The sequence below is a fragment of the Lepisosteus oculatus genome, chromosome 10, assembly GCF_040954835.1.
Source record: "Lepisosteus oculatus isolate fLepOcu1 chromosome 10, fLepOcu1.hap2, whole genome shotgun sequence".
NCBI lineage: Eukaryota > Metazoa > Chordata > Actinopteri > Semionotiformes > Lepisosteidae > Lepisosteus > Lepisosteus oculatus.
The window spans coordinates 40,210,899-40,235,910 of NC_090705.1; the positions used below are offsets into that span (position 1 = coordinate 40,210,899).

General features: G+C 37.0%; 1 protein-coding gene across 5 annotated transcripts in view; it reads left to right on the forward strand.

Moving 5' to 3' along the window:
- The window catches only part of LOC102683743 (BMP-binding endothelial regulator protein), a 186,864-nt gene that overhangs the window by 103,373 nt on the left and 58,479 nt on the right, over positions 1-25,012 (forward strand). Inside the window, exons 1-2 of one of the 5 annotated variants that reach the window (XM_069195204.1) lie at positions 10,575-10,631; positions 10,822-10,889. The exons of 3 other annotated variants lie outside the window; for them this stretch is intronic. The gene's annotated coding sequence lies outside the window, so the exon portion shown is untranslated. Of the gene's footprint in view, positions 1-10,574; positions 10,632-10,821; positions 10,890-11,867; positions 12,063-12,162; positions 12,237-25,012 lie in introns of those variants that run through there. One more of the 5 variants, XM_069195205.1, reaches the window with a different exon arrangement.

The window sequence follows — 25,012 nt, forward strand, 5'->3', positions numbered from 1 at the left end:
TTGACCTGGAAACTCCTGAAATTTGCATCTCATTTTAAACTGACACCTTCTGTGGTGCCGTGTCCTTTACTTTGTGCTTTCTCCCCGACACTAGTGGCTTTGTGTAGAGCAGTATTCTCTAGACACGTAGGAGGAATTTTAAAAAGTTAAATAGCCTTCAGAAAGTAATATTTTCTCATCGGGATGACCCTACTTTTAACATTTTTGGTTCGTTTATATAATGTATTGAATTTGCAAGTAATCAGATACATAAGTAGACTTCCTCCCTGCACGCCCAGTGATTTTAAACACAGCAAATTACTAGGTGTGGTGAGTTAGCTGTGATGTCATTGACTTAGAGTACCTAGATGAGCACTATCACTTTTTGTAAAACGACTTCATAGTGGTCTGTTTAATGGAATAAGTCCATAAATAAATGGAGTACTGTGACAGGTCATCTTAAGTTTGATGATTCAAGAAGGTGTTAGTTGCTGCTGAGGTGATCTGAAATGATTAACAGAAATACTGTTAAGTGCATCGTAAGGATATTCTCATAAGTGTTTCCAAAGTGTCTTCCAAAATTGTACTGATGTTTTTGCTTAATACGGACACCCTGATTTAGTGAAAGCCACTTGAGATACTTGTGTATATAACCGCAGAGTGCATCTACATAGAGCAACTGAAAAATGTTGGTTTGGCCACTACAAATCTCACATTTCTGTCACCTTTCAATTTCAGTCAAGGTCTTGTATATTGTGGATAAATAATGGTGAAAGGAGGCAAAATTGTGAATTTATCGGGGTAGGGAGAAGTCTAAATAAAAGTAAATACCTTTACAGCAGCTCATTGTGGACCATTTTAATCAGGTAAGTGATGCTTCTCCAGTGTCTGAAAACTGTGGTGTAGGCAGGTCTGAGGATCATGGTGGGTCTTGCTCATTAGGTGCAGTATACCAGTTGGTTAGGTGTGTATCAATTAAAAAATACAATCAACGTGGTTGTTGAATGAAAATCTGCAACCTTATATATACTCCTTAGCTCCCTATCCAAAAATTAAAAAATAATAGAGTCATATTACATTATTAATCATGTCATGCTTTGTATTTGAATTCAGAAGTTATCAGATTTATTTTTTCATAAATAATATATACAGTAATAAAGATGTACAGTATTTCTTGTCTATTAAAAGCATTAGCATTGATTTTCCAAACCTGAGAAATAGCATTATTCCAATGAGGTCACTTTTTCTGTACCCTGTAACTCATTCTCGCAAGGGAAGGAGCAATTCATGAGAATTCAAAGTGAATCTTGTTCAACAGATAGGATTAGATCATGCCGGCTTTTTCTGATAAATCAAATCCAGGAAGAATATTTGTTGCTGTATAAGATTGTAACCTGGCACAGATATGATACTGTATATTTCTTTTTAGTTTTCTCAAGACACCTGGAAACTAAAATGGAACAAAGGAGGGATGTATCAACTGTTTATAAACATTCTAATCTTGTCAAAACTGAACATGACAGAATATTTTGCTCTGTCGTACACAGTGTTCAGAAAAAATGAGAGGCACACTTACAATATTCACATCCCTGTAGTCTGTAAGTCCTCCTCTGGAATGGATTATACAGGCGCTGCTGCTGATGGGGGACTTTTGCCCATTCCTGCAGACAGGCTTGTTCTAGGTTCTGTGGACACTTTGGGTTCAGCTGCCCTGATTACGTTCAAACCACAAACATTCGCTTGAGAAGACGAGAGCGTGTATTTTGCGTGCAGTGTACCATTTATTTGTCCGTTACGGTACATGCTTTGGATCATTGTCATGCCTGAATGTGAATTTTCAGCCAGGCTTGGGCTCCTTGGCAGATAGAGCCACAACCAACCAGAAGCATGTGGAGGACAGTTGCTAGTGTGCCATTCACAAAGATCTGCGATGCCGTGACGTAATGTCAGATGAAGCTGGATATAATGACTCGGCTTGTTCGAAGAGGTCGAGGGCAGGTTTGCCCATGCTCGGCCGAACCACAGCAAATGACCATTTTGAATGTAAGAAATTGAACACGTGCTTCAATTCTGGAACACTTGCTGGCCTTCTCATTTTTCATTTAAAAGTGAGAAAATCTGATGACCATTTTTTTATATTACACCTTTATATATGCTGCTTTCAAAGCCAGAGGGTGTAGGTATTGTTGTTTCCTTTGCGCTCTCTTTTGCCAGTTGAGCCTTAAGGGTGGAACTGTAGTTGTTTTGAAGTGTCTTTAAAATATTAACAGCAACATTCAAATTGCTGCAACATGGAAAAAATGCATTACGCTTCCACTCACTCTTCATAGTTCATAGTTATTAGCGTCTGATTCAGCTACAAAATGGAAGTGCTCCTACACAAGTCACGAATTGTGATATTTAAATGTGTGTGCTCTTTTTTCTTTTTTCCATTTAAATTTATAGTCGCACACCTTTGGATGCTGTATTTCAAGCTTTGAGTGTTTGTTAAAAGGACAGTTACACTTGAATGCACATCAGTGCTGAAATGTATAATTGTCGTTGTCATAACTTAGAGAGATTTTTAGTTTCTAGGAGCAAGGTCTGCTAATAACTTGACGAAGCAGCAGTGCCATGAATGAGTAAATGGATTTCAGCTTCATTTACGTATGAGCAAATTGTGAATGGCAATAACCCCTACGCAAGGACGTTTTTTTTTGTCCGGAAAATGCCATGGGGTCGGAGGGGAGCAATGAGAAAATGAACACAAGACAGCTTCACTGTGAGTCGCATGGGATCCTTTAAGTGTCTTGTTCTCACAAACCTCAAATATATCCTTACGGTTTGTGTTTGGCAAAGATGATTTAAATCTGGCTTATTCTCGAAAAAACATGTCAGTAATTACTGTGGACTTGATTAGTTTCCTTCATTAGTTAATAAATCTGGGAATGGGTCCATGCAAAATACTGCACTGGAAATTAAATGGATCTGCAGGTACAAAAAAGCCTTGATAACAGTGTTGTTAGCAGATGTTTTTAATTGTGCTAATTCATTAAGGTTGATTTATACCAACTTAAATACTCCCAGAAAGGTATTCTCAACTCCTGAAGCATGCTGTTGAAACACCTTAAAAAACAACAGAAACTGAATACATGTAGCATTAAGCTAAAAATAGTGGTCTTTTTCCAGTGTAGCATCTCACACACACTAACATACAAAGGATTCAAAGATCGAAATTCAGAGGGGTTACTGTATCTTTATTTTGTTGATAGAATTTGGTCATTGAGAGACAGTATGGAGTGAAGGAATGTTTAGACTGGAAGTTATAGTAAGGAATTTTGAGGCTGCAGTAGTAGTAGATTTTATTTTAGCCCTCAGTTTTATTTATTGTAATTCATACGATATCATTTCTAGAAATAAAGTGTTTTATTTTTATTTTAAAACAGAACAATCTTTTAAATGTTCTAATTTTAAAAATGTTATTTAATTTCAGTGGCAAGTACTTTCCTGCAGTATGCATACAGAGTAATACTCAACAAAATATTTAAAGAAAACCATACATCCTTATGCACAATCTGATTCAGGTTATCACCATATCGAATATCTAATAACCTTCAGTAACTAAACAAGAACTGATCTGCTGATTCACAGGAAATGTAGCATTGATGTTTAATTGAAGTTTTCTAGTTTTTATAGGTGGAATTTTTAATGTTTTATAACTTAAATTGCTGAATTGATTTGGAACAACTTACAAATTGCCGTTCAGTACAAAAAAAGTTCATTTATTTTCTCTGTTTCTCCGTCTCTCTCTTTTTCTTTTGCCAAAGCCGTACAATCTATTACAAATCTCCTGGATGCAAAATTATAGTTTGTTTTCAAAGCTATTTGTGTGGTTGGCTTAATTGAGCTTTCTCTGCTGTTTGTAATTTTGGCTAGCCAAGATATTGCACCCCAGGTATCTCTGTCAAAGCCAGCAGCTCACTGTGGCATACATAAACACAGCTGTTCTGTTAGCCGTGAAAGATGTGCTATTTCTTTTGCCTAATGTAGGCAGATTACTATTTATAAATCCATTATTTATGATCATTCTGGGCAGTAGAAATCTTTGATCAAGAGATTCAAAAAATGAAAAGTCTTTGATACACAGGCTGTAAAACTACTGTAAAAAAAGGCCACAGAAACATTTGTTATGGTGATGAAAATAGTAATTGTAATTTAATATTAATGAAGGTTTTAGTTTTGCAGCTATGCACATAATTAATGTTGATATTAAAATCCTTACTCTAATCATAACACAAAACTAATGCTACTTTCTTATTGATTTTATTGGTTGGTTTTTTTAATTAATGTGTGAAGGTCTTGCTTCATATGTAATTATATACCCCTGGAACATAGATACTGAAATGTCATGTACTTGACAGGCTTTTTTCCTACTAACCATCTAGACATGCTGTTGTCTTTCTGTTAACCTCAGTATGGAAGCTTTGTCTTTTGAATCATTAATCATTTTTAATTTATTTATGTAAGTCTTGTTGATTTACACTTAGTGTATGAATTTAATTTGTATTACAAATACACAGTATACAGTGTATATATATATATGTTCAGGTGGGGAGCTGCGTCAGCATGTGTAGGCTGCAAAGGAACAAGTAATAGGTTTATTCCATGCTGAAAAGAGAAGAAAGAAAACACAACGTTTCGGCCGTGGAGGAGAAAGGTGAAGAAGGCTCCACGGCCGAAACGTTGTGTTTTCTTTCTTCTCTTTTCAGCATGGAATAAACCTATTACTTGTTCCTTTGCAGTATATATATATATCCTACTTAAACAAAAGTGACTGCTGGTAGGAACACAGATACTCTAACAGAGTGTGCAGTTCCTCCAAACAATGATTTCCTGCCATGACCTCTCTTGCTTTGTTTGTTAAATCCTATTTTCCTTCCTACTTTCCTGTTGACTGCAGCAGAAGCATTTTGAGGCTGTCATTGAGTGGGTCAGCAGTTCTGTGCAGGCTAAAAAGTCTTAAAGTTAACCCTTTAAGCTCCTCCAATCCCCTGTGCTCTTAGATGTGCTATTTTAGGCAGCATACCTGAGATATAAGGTACTTGACAGTTACCTAAAGTAGTTTTGTTAGTAGAGAGAGAAGTTGCATTTAGCTATCGCTGTCTTTTTGTGCGTTGTAGATCTTGCCACCTCACCTGAGAATTCCTAGCCGCTGTCTTCTGAAAAAGACCCCTACATGTCTATGAAGAAGCTTTTTTCTTATATAGTTTTTTTAATGTGTCAGATTCTCCAAGACCTATTTCACCTTTAATGAAATGAGGCACAGGGTTTATCACTCAAAACGCATAGTGTCCTGTTAAGAAATAATCTGCCTGGTTTTCACATCTTTAAGAAACAGGAATAAATCATCCTTCCAACATTAGGGTAATCTTAAAATGTTATTGTACCATAATATAAATTAGCTTTAAAAATGCAGGTGTATTGCTTAGTTTGCTTTATTTTACTTTAAGACATACAGTCTAGTCAAAGACCATACTGAATAAATACACAGGAGTTCTGAATAAGTTTATTCTGTTGTCCATTATAAAGGTTAGGCACTAGTCTGACAAAAAAAAGTGCCTGAAATAACTGGATTGTATCAGTTATTGTTTTTTATATATTTTTTGCTGATTTGTACGCTGGGTTTTTACAGTTGATTATACAGAGTAGTATTTTCTATTAATTGCATTAGGCGAATCTGATAATTTTATATACACAATCTTTGCTAAGAGTTGCATTTGTGCAGCGCAGTGGCATCAAATGGTTTTTTAGGAATTTTAAACAAGTTCACTGGCCTACAGTTTGGGAGTGGCTGGCTCTGAAAACCAGAGATTCTAGTGGGTGGTAATATAAATAACATAGCTTGCTTCTTTTGTGTGTTTATGTCTTTTAAACACAGCCATGGGTGCCAGAAAATACACTTGCTGACAGAGAGCAGGAAAAAGGGTTTTGGTAAAGATGTGAACGTGAAGACAACGCAGCTATTTCAGTCTGAATTGGTGTTTAATAGGAAGCTCTAAGGATGTGGTAAATAGCTCTTTTAACACATGAAGGTCTGTTTTGTTTTTTAAGGAAAAACAGTGTGTGACAGAAATAAGTATTGATTGATTTTGAAACATCTAAGCCTGGATATGTTTACAAAAGTGCCAGATTTTATTTAACTTGTAGAATTTTAGTAAGTAAAGTAGAAGTGCTGGCTTACTCTTTTAGTCCCTCAGAAACTGCATTAGTTATTCACTAATGTTCAATAACGACACTGTGGATCCTGCCAGAGTTTTCTGTTTGTCTTATTTCTTTGCCCATTGGTGCCTTTGGCAGCCTTAAGTCTTGGCTTTGCTGGTTCAGTGATTTCCCACCCAGGCTTGCTGTTGCAGTCAGGGTGGGGTTAAAGGATCTACTGCGGAGAGCAAGGTGACCTCAGTGCACCCTTGATTAGTTGTCTTCTTGCTCCCTGGGCTCTCAACATATACGTTAATTTGTAGAACCAGACCGATAAAGAAAAAAAAACAGATGACTTCCTGGTGCTAACTGAACGGATAAGTTTGAGTGGCTCAGTTTGAAGGCAGTTTCAATACCCTGATTCTCAGTGTTTTTTAACCCTAGGATTAACAATTGGAAAAAATGAAAATATTTGCAAAAGCACAACGTAAGTTATTTTGTGCTTTTTAGGGGATGAAGGCATTCATGACAGATGAATTGGATCTCGTAGAATCCTCCACAATCACATCTAGTGAAACTTGAAGATGTTCGCCTGACTTTGTGTCAGCCCCAACCAACGTAAGATCACGAGGGGAAAAAAATATTCAAACCTTGTGTGGTGTACTTATAATGTGGGGGCAGACTATTAGAGGTGATTGTTATCTTACCAGTGCGTAAAAGCATCGCATAATAGCTCACTTGTGACAACCTGCAGTATGGGAATAAATTAATAGGCTCTCGCAAGATTAGCCACCTGAAAGCCTGACACCATGTCCCTTTCCTGAGTGTAAACATTATTTTACTGTATTTCTATAAGAAGTGTATAAAAATGCACAGACAGCTGTGAAATACCATCCACCTTCAGTGGCTTGTCGGCCGACACTACGCGGGGATCACAGCGATACACAGGATTTTTCCGTTTGTCACTCTGCCTCACATGCTCGACCTGACTGTACCATTACCTCCTGCATGATCGCGGCTGATCGCAGTCCCACTAGGCCCTTAACTGCAGTTGCCTGCTTGTGCTCTGTTACTGTATGGAACAGTATGATCTAACTTTGATGTTATGCCTTGACATTGAAGCAGCATGACATCTGCTCCCCTGTAACACAGTAGGCGAGATCCTGTGTAAATGTCAGCAAGTTAAAGGGCAGTTTAACTTAGCAAATCAGTTCATCTTAAATCAACAAGGATCTAGGCTTGGCTGAGATTTCAAACAAAAACAGTGAAGTGCCCTTGACCCCCTCTGCTACAGCCAAAAGTCATTATTGTTGCAGAAGTGAAAAAAGAAATGCAGTGCTGGTGAGTTCCGTTGTTATTGTACCGCAGTTGGTTTTAGGATTATCACATTCCACATATTGAAAAGTGAGTCAATGTCATCATTTTGTAGTATTTGCTTCTTGATATAATCTCTGGAGGACGGTGTATATTGAGCAGGGGCTCTTCCCTGTTTGAGGCTGTCAAAGGCACGTGTAAAGTGAAGCCAAATAATTGGTGTAATAATTAAGATGGAGATCATGATTTCCTAATGATAGAAACTGTGCCCCTCAGAACAGAAGACTGACATTGTGTACTGAGCAGTATTCAAGTGTGTGTCTGGCAAAAACAAAATCCGTATGTAGATAACTATATATTGTTTCCTATATATTTTGCAGTCAGACCTGTTTCCTAGGTGTGGCTGCACATCATTTTGACAATTCTTTGCTTAAGCAATGTTAATGCAGAAACCAATCCTTTATTGCTGAATTTGAGAAAGGGCTGATTGTAAACCGGCCCAAGACAGGATGTTTAACACAGGTGTGACATGAGCAGACTTGAATCCTCCAGGTGCAAACCCAGATTTAAGGGACTCATCGATGAGAACAGCAAAAATGAGACAGCGAGCTGAAATGCTAGATTGGAATAGAGTTGTGCGAACAGGGTCTCAAACGCAGAACATAAAAGAAGAGAAATATTTACAAAGAAACCGTTTTGCTCAAACAGCTTATTTGGTTTTTAGAGCATCTGCCCATCTTAAGGGGCAACCTGACAGGACTGTTGATGTTCGTAAGTCTTGAAATAAACAGCCAGCTCAACCTTCCTCCACAAGAGCTGCATAAAGCAATGTCTGTAGCTCTGAAAATCTCCCTCACGCAGAAACATGGTAGCCCTTTCAGGGGACATTGAGCAAAACTACAAACAAAGGCTGAGATTTTGTATCAAAATTGAAACAGAAACTCTATTTAGACCAGATAAATGAACGCAGAATCACCTCCCAGATGTATTTCAATACAGTCATAGTATTGGAAGTAAACACATTCAACAGCAAATTCTCGTGCTCTAAATGATATGGTTCAGTGACTTTTTTTCAATCAAGTCTTGAATAATATCCTTATACTTGTGTAATATAGCCCTTTTCTGGACACTCCACTCAAAGCGTTTTACAGGTAGCGGGGAATCCCCTCTACCACCCCCAATATGTAGCACCCTCCTGGATGATGTATTGAAGTGTTAAAGAAAGGAAATATAGCAGAGATTGTTGCTATAAAAGAGCTGAGATTTAGAGACAGCATATCACCTTTGGAGAGCTGGTGCAGACATCCATGGCCCCTGAGAGAATACTGGTCTTGATGGTACCAGATTGCAGGTAGAGGCATTATTATACAAATTGTGACCAGAGCCCCTGAGCTGATACAGACATCTGCATTGGATTCCTGAACAATGGTACTGATTATACAGCTCACTTTGTTTCGTAACAAAGAAAGAGAAGGATCATATAATACAATACTCTTGAGACAGAATAAGAGATCATGGATTATTGAGCCAAAAACATATTATAGTGCGAGTAAAAGAAATACTACCGGCGATCCGAAGTTGCACGTCCAGCAAAGAGTAAACAGTAACCTCCACAAGCACCCCGAATCAGCGGCAAAGGCCACCATGATGATGAGGCCAATTAAAAGTCACAAAATCCTCCCTGGAATGAGTCACACCACCATAGAGCCTCCTAGAAGCAGGACCAAGATCTGACGATGGCAAGTTCTGAGAACCCAAATGTAATAAGTGTGCTGTGATATAATGTTCTGTGCCATGTTGTTTAAAGTTATACAAAAGAAACCATCTCTTTTACCACAGAATTGACTAGGTAGGAAAAGAATCCCAGAGGTCTGAGGATGGAAGATCTGTGATGTTTGCAAAGTTTATTCGTGTTTCGTCTGTGGAAATGATGACAATCACATTCTGCCTGCCCCTTCCCTCCTCTCCACCTCCAAACCCAAAAGTAGAAAGGAGAAATGTAATTAATCAGTTTCTTTGTTTTCATTGACCATGCAGTTTGTCACCTCCTAGAGATCAGTTTTGCTTTCTAGTGATGTCTAGTGATGCACATCTCATATAATGTGCAATTCTCATGAATCCCTCCAACTGATGTGATAATGGAGCACAGTGTTAGGCGTCAGTGCCTCAAACAGAAATCTCAGTCTTATGGGGCCTGCAGCAGATTTAATTTTTTCTGAAATAGTACAAGAAGCTGACAGTGTAAACCTGGCACTGGAAGTCGTAGAATACGTTGATGGTATCATGTTATCCCAATGTGTTAAAATTCATGTATTTAATCTGAGCAGTAAGCCAAAATTACAGTCATTTATGCTCCAGCTCAATGACATATTTACTCAAATATATGGTATCCCCCTTTAAAATAAGCTAAAATATCACATTTATGTTGCTGTTGCAACTTCATTTTATTTTTGTTTAATTTGCTTTATTTCTGTGCATATTTTAGAGAATTCTTAGTTGGACTTTTCAGTTAGACCTTTACAAGCAAGGACAGGAAAAAAAAAAACCGTTTTTCTCCAAATCTAACCCATGATTTATTGGTGCGGTTTCCACCCTGTGTTGCCCCCAGAGACCGTGTTCCAAAGTGAAACCATTGCAGAAATTCACACTTTCCCAGTTGGTGTCCCACACTGTGAATTTCATACTAAGAATTTACTACCTTACACCCCTTGGACTTGCATATTAAAAAAAAAAATCCTTAGGTCTCCAGTAAACTTGAAAGACGTTGGGGGATGTGTTGGAGATTCCATTCCTGCATGGGGTCCATGCTCTGAGGACAAGGGCCACATGTTATGGGATGTTCCACTTGATTTAGTGGCTGGAGCAGGGCTTGTCTCTCTGCCCTCCGTTCTAGAGCGCTTGTGTCTTGGATGGTACCTCTTTAATTCCTGTTGTGCCCTAATCCAATGCTGAGTGTTCTTTAAACATCAGACCCATAGAAGGGATTCCAGCCTGTCACAAAAGCACCAGATTGCACATTCACAGCAGGCCAGAGCCATTCCTTTCCTCAAGTGCACTGAGACTTTTTTTTTCCCTGTGGTTTATTGCCAGCTGCTTTGTATCCTCTCGATTGGCAACTCAATCCCATCCCTCGAGAGTCCTTTAAAGAGACTTATGAAAAGGTACCGTTCATTAGAAGGGATTTTGATTTTTAAAGGGCTAATTAATCATTTAATGAGCCCTGGCCTTTTTTCTCTTCAATATTGTATTCCTGATTTTGTGAAAAGAAACCGGCCTCTGGGATGTTTTATTTTACTGTCCCATTGTTTGGAGAAAGGGATTTTCTCTCTACCCCTTTTTCTGTTTCTGTAGTTGAATTCTGAAAACCTAGCTGAACTGATGTGTAGCCACCAAGCAAGAGCACATGTGAGAGTGTACAGGTATGTATTTGAAAATGGGTCTGTGTTGGGGGAAAAAAAAACATTTGGAAAAAAATCTTCAGATCTCATCCGAAAAGTGGTATTAAACTCAAGTTTTAGACCCTGCCACAGAGAGAAATATTTATTTCTTTATTTTTTACTAAGACTGTATTCCCGTATCTTTTAAACAGTGTATCTTTATAATAATACTGTACCCTTATTTTGTGAAAGTTTTTCAGTGAAATTTGTCTTACTTAATGAGCAGATGACTTACTGTCAATGAAAAAATTTGGTCAATTAAGTTTGGTGCAGTTACAGTACCTTAGTGAAAACCATCTTAAAGAGGACATCATAATCATAGGCAGTGTTTAACTTACTTTTTCCACACATTTAAATTTATAACTTCACCTCAGATAAAGCAGCTGTTTAGTCTTGATTTTCACATCAAGCCTTCACCGAGTTTATTTTTAGAACAACAAGAGCTCTTAGGGCCGACAAATTCTCTACTTGTCAAAAATTCATACGTACTGACAGAAAGATTTCAACAATGGATAAACAGTAGATAATTAGGAGTTAAACACAGCAAGAGACAGTGAATGACTTTGACAGGTGTGATTGTATCAGAGATTAATTAAAAATCCATTCCAAAGTATGATCTCAACGGAGCTAACTGCTTGCTGGGGGTGTAAATGTATATCCTATAAATAACTGATACGCTGATACGCCGATACACCAGGGCGTTTGTATTTGCAGACGAGAGAAAGAATCCCTCTTTTTTGACACTCATGCAGCCGTTATGGTCATTGTCAGGAATGTCTTATGTAAGATAGGTGGGGCGAAAGATGACAAATGATAAATGCCTTCTGTTTCTCATCCCGTGTTTTTCTTTGACTTTGGGCTGGGGAAGAAGAAGGTTAGAATAACATTGCACAATGTCTATTTTGATTCAGCAATCAGCCAGTTCTTGACTTTTGCCCTTTGGGTGAAAGGACTTAAGCAGTTTTAAAAAGCCTGTGTGAGGTATTCAGAATTTTATGCCACAGTCTGCGGTCCTTAGCCAAGCAGGGGAAGTCAGTGTTTTAAACACTATTACACCCTCTAAAGGTCAGCATTCCCAGTAGGTCGTGGGGAACAGAGGACAGTGCGGATCTTGCCTGTGGCCTACACCACTTCCTGTTTATTAATAACAGGCAGGTAAAACAGTTTATTTTTTTCCGCACACCCGTTTCCAAAATCAACACTCAGCTCATAATCTGTATTTTGAATTTGTGAGATGTGATTTATTTTTAAAAAGCACGCAGAAGTCCAGAGCAGGTGTTGAAATCAGCATTCGGGGGTCTGGAGATGGGCAGCTATTAGCTCTGCCAGGTCAGTGAGTTGTTCTTCTGCTTTCTTTTGATTCAGTGTGTTTTCTTGGTATGAACCAGCAAAAACTCTGTTAAACTTGGAGGCACACCTTAAAAAAATGTTCCAAAGACAAGTGTTGCTTTATTTATCCATGTAGTTAGGATACCCATTTAGAAGTCTTACTGATCTTCAGAAATCCAATGTCTTTCATTGGATAAATGTACCTGTAAGTGAGATTATATGGTTTCAATGGGAAGCAGGGACCTGGAACAATTGTTTGCTTGAGGGATCACATTACATCCAGACTAAAGGTCATGGCTGTAAGATTGTACAGTGTCCTAATACTAATGCCCAGCCCCTCATCCCTTCTAACAAAAACGCTTTGAAACTTCACTGGATTCTTTTCCATTCAGTTTCTGGATGAGTACCATACTTCTGTCATTAGCAATAGAAAGAATAGAATGAAACGGTCACTATAGAAAATTGCTTTATATTTAAGAAAAACCTCATGCCTTCAATGGAAACGATTAACTGACCTGGGAGACACAGTAACATATCCAGAGCTTTAGTGCCTTGTAAAGTCTGATTAAAAAAGGCACAGCACGATGGGGTTATCTTCAGTTCTGGCAGCAGCAACAGACCCAGTGGATTTGTTCCGTTCTGTGGTTTTTCTTAAGTTTTAGAGGCAGTGGCCAAGAGAGAAAACTATATCAAAGAGAGAGAAAGGTTATTTAATATGAATCTCATCACATTTGTGTTTTCTGTGCATTAAGATTAGGATCAAAACCAGATAGATGTGCAGCGTGTTATCATTCATCCTCTCGGCTGCAGTTGCAGTGGTGTAGTGTGAGGTTTCAGTCATTCTTTAGAATAACTCCTGCCAGTATGGCCAGCTTGGTTTCTGCATCTCTGCCTCTGACTGTGCTCTGCCATACTTATATAAACCTAGAAAAGCTGTATAATTGCTGTTACTGAGATAACAGGTACACAAGGTAATACTTAAGGGATTTGTATAAAGACAATAATTTTTCCAGTGTTGTTTAAAAAGGGAAATCTCAATGTTTTTTTTTAAATTCATCAATGTATTTTTCTTTTATTGAATTACTTCTGTTTGCACTTCATGAAGAGGAATGTTACAACAGGTTGTGGAGAGAATATAGAGACACATAAAGTACAGCCATGCAATCAAGTTAAAAAAAAATACACACGAAGCTGTCAAACCATACAGTATACGCATTAGTTAAAACCGTTTGAATATCCGCATTTCTGAAGCTATTCTACTTACAAGAAGCTCAAAGAACTAAGGTTACAGTAAAAGAACCAAAGCAAGTGCAGAAATTTGTATTGATCAGAATGTTTTAAGTAAGTAAGATAAATCTAAAACAGTTAAGGGAAAGTTAGAGAAAACAGATGTGTCTGTGGTTTAGAGAGGGTAGGGGCCTCCTCAACAATATCTGGCAGAGGCTCTCAATCTGAGGGTGTAATACAGCTGAAAGTAGACCTGCAGATGTCGGTCTCATAGGGATAGGAGTAACAAATAGCCCATAAGCTAGATTGATTAGTTTGGTCATCAATCGGATTTAGTTGTAACGTTCCCACAAGCTTATTCTGTAACCTCTTCTTTGGCAAGTCCTATCATTTGCGTACTTCGATCACAACCAAGAGATATTATGCTTGGTGCTACAAAATTATGGATTGCTTTCTGGAAACCGCTCCTTGTTCATTTTAGGCACTCTCATTTTGAGAAATGTGTTCTATTTAATTCATCTGAATTTTCACCAAAATGATAGTAATATAGTAGTGAAAAGAATTTTATTTTAAAATAATTTGGTTCTTGGTTATTTATGTTCATTGTAAGCCTTTTTCTCCTTTTTGGTATTATTACAATACCTTTGTTTAATATGTTTCTTTACTGTATGAGGGGTCATGCATTCTCCTGTTGCACTTGATATAATATGGATGGTATCGTCTGTCTTGTACTATACAGAAAATTGATTTTTAAATCTTTCAAGTGATGTTTCACAACATAATTTAATACTTGTGGTTATTAAAATATTTAATAGTTTAGAAAATTTGTCATTCAGTTACAAAACTTAAAAGCAGGGATATAATATATAAGCTGATGTGCCAAGGCATAGCATACCTACATGTTTGACATACAGTGTTTGAAAAATCGAAATACCTACATAATTGCCTCCTAATTTAAGTTTTAAATATGTATTTGTAGATTTTTAGAAAACCTGATTATAATTTTTTTTATCTCATGGATCATTCTTGTTTCAAATATTACAGACTTCTTGCAAAAGTGTTTTTTCCAAGTGTCAGCATTTTAAGTCTACTACTTAATTTTTATTTGTTCTCTGCAATGAAACCTCATAAGTCTAATTTTTAAAATGCATTTAAAAATAACAGCAAATTTGCAACCTTGTTAAACTTTGATATTCAAAAAATATTTTTACTGTAGTTATCAGAAATTACTCAATTTTTTATAGTATATAACTGATCAAAAGATTTGATCCAACTACAAAATAGTAATTCATCACTTAAACTTCCTCATAACCCTTCCACTGATATTTCAGAACTTAATTTAATACATGCATTTTTAAAATTAATAGTCTTGAAAATTATCCATTCAGTTAAACAAGTAAAAAGCAGAGATGTAACATATGAGCCGATGTTCCAAGACATAACAGAAACCTGTGTCGTTCAGACAAAGAGAGCTCAGTTGGCTTGTCCCAAGAGTTTTTTACTTGGAAAGCTGCACTTCTGCAGAAAGGACCTGCAGGAAGAAATATAATGTCTTGCTGATTTCTAATCCAAGAGTATAATAATCTTTAGAAGAAAAGAAAGTCACTGTGTGTGCTGTACATTCGTTGCCTTAGATACTGTCCAGGAATCTTTCTTATTCATCTTGCACATGATAAATCGTTTTGGTTAAACTCTGTGCAGACTGAGCAAACCAGCATGGAACTAAAATGGAAAGAGTGAATTCAAGTCAGATTGTTCTTCATTAAGACGATTTGCATCAGACTGCAACACAAATTAAACACAGTTTGCTGTCTAGCATTCATTACATCGTGTGGAGGGAAGTAGGTCTATTGTGATCAATGTGAAGGATCCTAAACAAACAAAAGTGAATTGTTTTGATTTGATCAGAATCTCAGATTAAATATTCAAGCATTTTGTGAAACACATTAGATCAAAAGAACTATAGTTAACATAACGTGCATTTATAAGTATACCGATAAGCTGTAGCTACTTAGTCCTCAAAATCTTTACTTTCTTTTTCTATGATTTCAATATTAAGTTTTTGGTAAAAAATAAATACTTCAAAATGGTTTATGTAGCTAAACTCTATAATTTTCCTGTTACCGGTATTAACATGCTGCATATTTTTTTAAAAAGTTAACTTACTCAATCTATACTGAAAACACTGTTACCCTAAACTAATCTAAATATTAAGCAGGTATTTTATTTTTGTTTTGGCTGCTTGTATTGTTTCATTATCTGTACACAAGTGCCTTCCAAGTTTCAATATTCCATGTTATTGGTTATGTGGTAAAGCATTCAAGTCACTGTCCTTCCAACAGAGATCGATACCTTGAGTGAGTTCGCTGCCGGAGTGAAAACAGCATAGCGTTGCCTGTCAGAGACACTGCCCACAGACCACAGGGATGTTCCCACATTTTATCTGGAAAGGATCTGCCAGATCTGCAACATTATCCCCTCAAGTGCCAAGTGCTCCACCAGATTAAGATGTAACAACACATTGGGCCAGCTTGTAACACTGATCCTAGATTGAAGCAGAAAGCACTGAGTGACCTTTGGCATAGGCGTGGAATCATTCTTCTGTTAAAGTGTTAATGTGGTATGCAGCTGTCAGTGTTGCTATAACAGAAAGGACCCGGGATCTGACATTTTCTTAATTTCTTCATGCGCATTGCAGCCTGTCATAAGATGATACTCAAGTTAATCAGCATTGCATAAAGGTTTCAGTGAAACCATCGTAATCATTGCGTTTCAGAAGTGTTTCAGTATGTTAAGTAGTTTTAGCCCTACAGTATGTGTTATTTTTAAATATTTTTATTTCTCTCCTCTGTGGTCCCCTATCACTGAAGACAGGGCTGATTTAAATCGCTCTGTTTATGTTCCTGGAGGTAGCCCCTGGCATGGAGACTCAAGCCTCCTTAAATCTGGAGACCAGCTTATTCCTAAAAATAAACTCCTAGTTCTGCTCCTGGAGGAAGAGCATATTTCTCCATTTCTCCTAGTAAATTAAGAAACGTATTTCTTTCAGAAAGCATTATAAATTTCAGCATGTCCAGCAATTACAAATGCCGTGACCTTAATTGAAAAAACAGATTATAATTTCATGGTGCGAAAGTATTTCTTATTTTTATCTGCTTCCACTGCAGATAAATGCAGTCATATCTGGAAGAAATTGATAACAATTGATGTTGGTTATACGTTTCATCCTTTATCGTATGCTGTTACTTAATAAATTGATTTATTAAAAATGAACTATCTTTGGAAGGCACAGTGGCGCATTGCTTAGCACTGCTGTCTCGCAATGCTGGGGCCAGTTTCTGACCTGGGCTGCTATCTATGTGGAGTTTGCATGGGTTTTCTCCAGATATCTTCTTGCAGTCCAAAAGACGTGCTAATATGTTAATTGGCTTCTGTGAAAATTGACCCTAGGCATGAGTGTGATCTATCTGTAAAATCTACTTGCTTGTGCATGTCCTGCACCAAGTGTCTCTGGGTTGTTGTGGGCCCTAACCAGCAATCAGAGTCTTTCTGATAATGGCTAAGTGGAGCGAAACATCTTTGGTCCCAGGTTTGAGATTTACAAATTATACTTTCATACTTGAAATTTAGATTATTGGTAGAGGAGTTTTCTTTGTGAATAATAATAGAAAAAAATATTTAATGTATTTTTTCCTAGTGCAGCGGCTTCTTGGTAGGATGTAGTATTGCTTAAATTTGGCCTATTTAGCATTTTTCACCATTCTTCTATTTAATTTCCACTCAGAACTAAATTTGTGACAGATCATTGTTTTTGAATACCCCACAGCAGTTTTGTGAGTTCAAGAAAGAATGCTTTGTAGGGGATTAATCTGACAAAATGAAAACAGGTCAGACTACAAAAGATTCATAGAATTCTCATGTATTTCTTTGCCAACTCTATCCTTATTCTTCATTATTCTTTTTTCGTTTTATAATTTATCACTTTGTTTAGTCTGTCTCCTTGGATCCGCAAGATTCATGAATTAGATCACAGTTAATTTTACTGTAGCAGTAAACCTCCTTAAAAGCTGTAATAGGAAAGCAGCAGAAAAAAATGCTTTTTTCATTTCTCAGCTGGACAGAATGTTTAAATTATTTTGAAACATTTGATAAACTATAAACATTTTAAATAAACAATACATTTCACAGATGTAAAAAAAAACATAAATGTTATTCAAAATAACATTCAAATGCATAAATTCAGATTTGTGTGTTTTTCAGAAACCTGATTACAATTGAGTTTTTTAATTTATGGATTATTCTTATTTTTAAAAGAATTACGAAGTAATTTTTTGCATAATAATTTGCATTAAGATGTCATAATTCATTTGAAAATAAAAGCAAATGCGCAAACTTGGATATTCAAAATAATATTTTAAAAATCACCCTTTATTTCTCGAGTTCTGTATGGAAGAAATGGATAACATCAATCTCATCCACTGTCAACATCAACAATAATATAAAATTATTACTTTTTTTTAGAATATAATTGATGCCATGATTTCATCCAGCCATTTCTTGAAAAAAGGGTACCTGCTTCAGCTGCATTTCTTTGATATTCCTTTAAGCTGTTGTGTCCTCAGTTTTAAATATGCTTTCCCATAATTTCTGCTTGCTTCAGCTGCTTATTTATTTATCAGAAAGGTCTGGTAACATGATTTTCAAGTACTTGGAACTAAAAATTAAGAAATGAAAGTACCAGCCCAAATATATTTGTAAAATAATAAAAAGTGTACCAAAATGAGTGGCACACGTTACAAAAAGCATAAAGCAAACTTTGGAGTGTGAGTTCTGTTTTGTTTTCTTACTGCTAGTGTGAACATGCTGCTGCTCTTTGTGGTACAAAAAGGTATGGCCCATGACATTTTAAGCAAGATGTCAGGAAGTCAAATAGGTGTGTAATCGAAGAAGGAGAAAGTTTGGAGTTTTTATGAGTGCCTGTGGAGTTGAGGGCATTTGGCCATGTTTCCCTTGTTTTTTTTCTTGGAGAGATTTCCTCACATCCCACAGAGTTCTTCCCAACTACAAAGTAATGAAAAGGTCTTCCCTGCCACAGAAGCAGAGACCTTTCCCACTTCCCCCTTGAGATGACTGGAAGGATGAGTTCTCTCAGACTGCAAGCAAATCTTTTTTCCAACATCGTAACGTACCCAATCTAGTATTTGGATCTGGGGAATCCACACATATACTCTAGAGCTTTATAGGTTCCTATAGAAACATTGAGACAGATGCTTGCCAGATGAGTAAATTAAAATTGTATAGCATTGTAGATCTTTTAAAGATATCATTAAATGCAGTTGCTTGTTTAAAATCACCTTACTGTGGCAGCTGGGAAAGAAAAAGAGTCCTGGACAGGATTACTTTTCATATCAGTAGAAAAGATGTAAATATTCAATTTAATATCTCTTGTGAAAGATATTTCTTTAATAAAAACATTCACTATGTTGGGTCTGATATTGAATCTTTGTAAGGAGTAAATGTTAGAAGAAAAGACAGAAAATGTATGACTTATTTGTCTGGAATGAACATCATTACACAAAGATTTCTATGATTAAATACTGTAGCAAAGCAATTAGTTGTAAACAATGTTTAAGAATTATTTGTGTCTTCATTAACGCTGTCATTTGAATCATTGGTACTACAAATCTCATTTGGCTTTGGCCTCAGAACTGGAATGATTTATAACATCTCTAGTGAAAAAAGGCTGCTTATAGCCAGGGACACTGCCTGAGCCCTTACAGAAGTTACCTGTAAAGTGCATATGATGATTGGTGATCACATGTGCTGCGTTTCAGTGTAGTTGGATGCAGTATTTTCTGAGAAGTCTGTGCAAGGATTTCTGAATTCCATGTTCTCAAGCTGATCAGTCATCTCAGAACATAACCACCCCCTCCCATTGTTTCAAATTCCTTACCTGGTAAAAGCATATCATTAAGTGCATATAGAAAAAATAGCTTTGAAGTTTTTTTTTTTGTATTTTAAAATATTTTAAGTGCCCTGTATGTTATTATGTTAAAGAAAGAATTACTGACAAAACAGGTAATAGTTAAATGTTTAAAATAATTAAGTCAGTCATAACACTAGCTTGCATACCAGCAATTTATCAAAGTTAAAATCTAAAACCCTTGCTAAAAATGTAATACTGATCTATGTCACATGGTTTCTTTAAACTTCCATGATCAACTAGATGGCGGTATAATAACTTAACACTCTTTAGCTTAAAGGACAAATATTTATTAAACCATAATACTATTTGAAGTTTATTGTTTACATTGTTATAGAGATGTACATCAGACATCCCTTCTTCCTCCAATAGATCCTTAACATTTAAAACCTTAATGCACTCAGATTTCAGAAATCATACATTTCTATAAGAGTGAACAGGAATAAACTAAATAATCCTTCACAGGTGAACCCACCCTCTAAACCGCTGCTAAGAAGAGAACAGTTGGTCCCTAGCAAAAATGTCTCCAATGAATAAAGAGTGACAAGTTCTGCTTGGTAGTTGTGCATAAGGAAAACATAAATAGTTCCACAAATGTGAAAAAACGTCTCCTTTTACTAAATTAGGGTTAGCTCCTTCATTGTTAGATACATAAGCCCATAAGAAAGGTTTCAGAAGATAGGAGGCCATTTGTGGGCCACATGAGTGCACTCATTCCCTTAGAAGGCAAGGTCAATGTTAATAACTCCCTAGTAGAACTGAGGGATCTTCTTCACCCCATGCTGCAGCGCGTTTCTTTCCTGCCGGGAGGGTTGTCTTCCAGGATGACAATGTTCCCATCCACAGAGCTCATGTGGTCTCCCAATGGTTCAGTGAGCCTGACACTGATGTTATCCATATGTCATGGCTTTCTCAGTCACCAGGTCTGAACCCAATCAAGGACTTCTGGGATATTCTGGAACGATGCCTGAGACAGTATTTCCCATCTCCATCAACCAGGCATAAGCTGGGTTTGCTTTCTCGGGGAAGAGAGCAGCCACATCCCTCCAGCAGAATTGCAGACTTTATGCCATGGCATTACAGTACACAGCCTGTACTGGCTATATTAAAACTTAAATCTTTATTATCGGTGCGATCAAGAGTTCATCAAGTGTATTTTGTTGGTCTGAGATCCAGGGTTCACTGTGAACAGTGTGACTTTGTGACTCTACCTAAACTTTCCCGAAGAACATCTGTGGTCCAGTATGTGTATTTTGGATGAGGGAGTGATGAATTGTCACTCTGTATTATTTTGTGTTATGTTTTGTAGCCCGTTTGTAGTGTTGCAACACCAGTTCATTTATTTTTCTAACACAGCCTTCTTTTTACTTTTGCTTAATTCATAAGGGCTGTTTCATATTCTAAGCAAATAAAACCTAATGATAAATTATGTAATGAAACAATTGGTATGTCCTGTCCTTTTCCAGTCCTTGGCTGCAAAGTGTGTGACTCTATAATAAATTCTGCATTGTGTATCTAATTTTTTAAACATATGGGTGTCAACCAGTTATGAGCTACAGAGCATGGCAGGCTAGACATTATGTGGACCCCAGTATAACCTCTTATCCATTTTATCATCTCTTCTTCAACCTGCTTGCTCTCAGATAGTGTCGCCTGTTTTTAGAGCTCACCTGTATTGTGGGAAGGATTGAACTTGTCTGTCCATCTAACTGTCTTTTTTGAAACAACAGTCTCGTTTGGATGAAGACCAAATCCGTTAAAACATGCGGGGGTAAAAACAGAACGACCGAAATCACTGCTGCACAGTTTTTTTTTCCAAGTGTCCAGTTGTAACAGAAAGCTGGCATTCAGAGGAATGTTGCTTGATTTTGGCGGTTAACCACCTGAGTGCATACTGTAAGGAGTGGGTTGGGGGAACAGTTAAGAAATGTACAATATATATTTTAGTTGCTGGAGAAAGGAATGTTTTCTGATCATGTCACACATCTGTTGTCAGTCCCCTGTGAGCATGTGGTGACTGCCAAAGCGCTTTGCCAAGTGTTATTCCTTATTTTTGTAACTTGCGGGGGAACCCAAAAATTACTCTTTTCTCATTTAAAATTTTGATCTCCACAGCAAACAGCTCATCATAACACTTTCTGACAAGCAGCTCCAAAGAAGCAGCACACTATTTTGATTTCCAGCATTCCTGAAGCCCACAGAGCTAAACACAGGAATGGCAGTGGCTGAATCTCTAGAAAGTTAGAGGGCAGCATTTGTGAGAGTATGCAGCTGTTTGCATTCACAACAGAGAAAACTGTGGGCACTTCAATTATTATGTACCTGTTTGTTATGGTTTCTTTTTACGTTCTTCATGGAAATCTAGAAATATGAATATATCATTAAAAAAACGGAGTTGGAAAGTGTACCTCTAGCAGCCCAGGTCCAGATATTGAATTCATGTCTCATAGCTCTGCTGATATTTCCATTGCAACTTTATGAGTGCTGCTCTTCTGCCATGTACATTTGATCAACTTCATTTTATCCAGATCCAGGTACTATGTCTTATATTATCCATTTGTTCTGTATAGTGTCCTTTGTAATATCATGTAATATTAATTTAAAACATTTTAAACATTCTAATTTTGCATTTTCTTTAAACTACTTTGGTTCATTCATTTTATTCAGTATTGACATTTGTTTTAAATAACATACAATTATTTGACATGATGTAGAAAAGAGCTGCACAATGGTTTTGTAAATATCAGGACAGGAGTACCTCTTAGCTTTCTAACATGAAAGGTATTTATTTTTAACTTTATGAAACTCAGATTGTCGCTGAGCTATGCCTTTTACACCTTTACAACTTCTTTGAATGAACGTAGAGTCAGGGAACACTCCTATAGGAGAAGCTAACTAAATATGTACTACAATTGAAACTGACAACTTTTGTTATAATTATACCTTTTCAGTTGCCAGTTTTTGATAAGCCCCATGTACTTCATATCAGTATGAAAGAATGAATACTGTGTGTTCTCTGTTTTACACACACTGCTAGCACCACAGAGCCCAGAGGAGTGTTAGCATTGTTTCAAAGAGAGCCACATCATTTCTTCATGCTCCTGCATAATCAGAGACACCTGGTAAATCACAGGCTGTCCTTTTGCATAGCAGGTCAGTGATGCCCAGTTCTCAAGTCCACCCAACTGCTGAGCACTGCTGAATACTGGGGTACTAGTACAGTGCAACTACCCATCGTGGCTGCCTGATGTAACCAGTGATATCCGGTCTACAGGGCTCAGCCTGCACTCTAGGTGTTTGAGAAACTATGGAGATGCCTTGCAAATCTTTTCTTAGGACCTCTGTCAAATACCTAACAATCTTAAGCTCTGTGCAGTTGTAATTCAGTCAGGTGCTTTTGGTTAGTTAATCAGTGAATACGAATTTATATTGAGCTAGTGGCTTACTGAAGGAAGTGACTGTGAAATATACAGTTGTGATAAATGTGTTTGATTTTGGAGACAGGTTTCCTCTGTCAGTAGCTGCCACACCTCATGTGTAGGCCCTTTCTTCAGAGTGGTTGACTTCAGTTCACCTTCTTTGACACGACTGAGAATTAATTGCAGGCTAAATTAAGTATAAACAGTATTTGTTTACCTAAGTTAGTTTGTACTGTAATTCTTTTTATTTTTTCAGAGAGAAAAAAAATGTTCAGTGATTAGCAAGCAGCCTTTTATGAAACCTCAGCAGTGTTTGTTATCATAGTTGTTACTGCACTCTTAAGCATCTTTCACACACTCCTTTTATTGAACATAGTCACTCTGTGGTATTTGTGCTGCACTCTTCTGATGTCAGGAGTTCTCCAAGAGAAACACACACTGTAGAGGTGAGGCACAGGCTGAAGAGATTTGTGTTGAACTGCTCAAGAATATAGGGTTCAAATACAAGTAACAAGATGCAATACCAGGATAACATGGTGTGACCCCTTAAAACTGTAATTAATACCTCATTTCTTATATTGTGATCTTTATCTGTCAGTAGCATTTTGGTCACTTTATTTGTATACACTGTAGCAGAGATTTGTTTTCACCAGCACTGACCTTCGTGCTATGAAGGAAAAAGGAAATATCCAGCAGAGGTGGTAATGAGCAATCTTAATTAGCTTTTCTGATAATTTTTGTGATTTATATCAGTACTGGTTGAGTACTGAAATGGAGTTAGAGGGGGAGAAATTTTAACAGTGAGCAGTGCAAGCCCTAGTACACCTATAAAGGTGAACCATTTCAAGTGGCTTTCAACAAAGGCTGAAATCACAGATTGATCACAGGTTTATTTTACACCTGGACGTTCTGTGTAAAATTGACTTTCCATTCCAGATCCCGGCCCTTGTCATCCGTAAGAATGTAGTTAACAGGATATTTTCCTCAACATAAAGACTCATTGTTGTTACAAAGTGTAAAATATGGGGTGCTTCTGTTTTTGTGCTTTTTAACCTTATGGGTTAATAGTGGGTCTGTCGCAGACTTTTTTATGTTTTTATAACACCTAAAACACAGGATCCTTTCACAGACTACTACTTGCACAAATGAACCTTGTATTGTCCATTTTTGCAGGAGAGTTTATAGTGTTGTCAAAGAAAGGCACTCTTTAAAAAATCAAGTATTCCCTCTGTATTTTGCAATACAACAAATGAAGGTTTTGATCACACTTATTAGTTTAAAGAGGCACAATCTCTGGCTTGCTGCTGGCCTCCAGAGGAAAAACAGATAAGCACCCTGGCTAGTGTGGAGTTTCTCACTTGTGGGAAATGAAACGTTCAGAGAAGACTAAGTATCGGCCAAAATATGGGATCAAAATATATACACATTTACTTGTTTAACTGTTTCTTAATCCAGCTTTGTATAACAAAATTAGATTCATCACATAATTGTCTTTCATAAGCTGTAGCTGCACGCTGCAGAGAAAGATTTGGTTGATATATTACTGTAATCAGGACTTTTATCAACTGGATACTTTATTTTTTGGCCAGGAAATCAAATCCCAGATTATTTTTCATGCCGTGATGATTTTGGGGGAAAAACACTCGACCGTTGTGAGTTTGTACAACATATTAGGAGGCATTGACACCATTTGAAATGTCGGGTTAGTTGCGCTTTTACTTTCATACTTAAGGAAACCTTCCTAAATAGATGTAATCACCTTAATGCTACAGAAAGTGCAGAACAAATTTCATAGAACCTCAGATCTGATTCTGGACACAGAAATCCTGTAGCACCCATTATTTTGCACTATGGATGGAGGAAGATGATACTTTATAAATGGTTGAAATAACTCATCTATTTTTAACTTTGGGAACAAAGTCAGGCAGGTATCTTTCTGTACACAGGAATGACATTTTACCATATTTTAATTTAATTGTCATGAGAATTAGACCTACCAAGTTAATTGTTCAAAGCGTTTTATGAACAAATTAAGTTGTGAGCAAATCCGAATCTGGTTCATGTGTTGATGAAATCTATCAGGGTTCTGTTTAATCGGTGCAGCAGTTCCTGAGAAGATTGTTTTATACATGCGGCTCAGGCTGTCA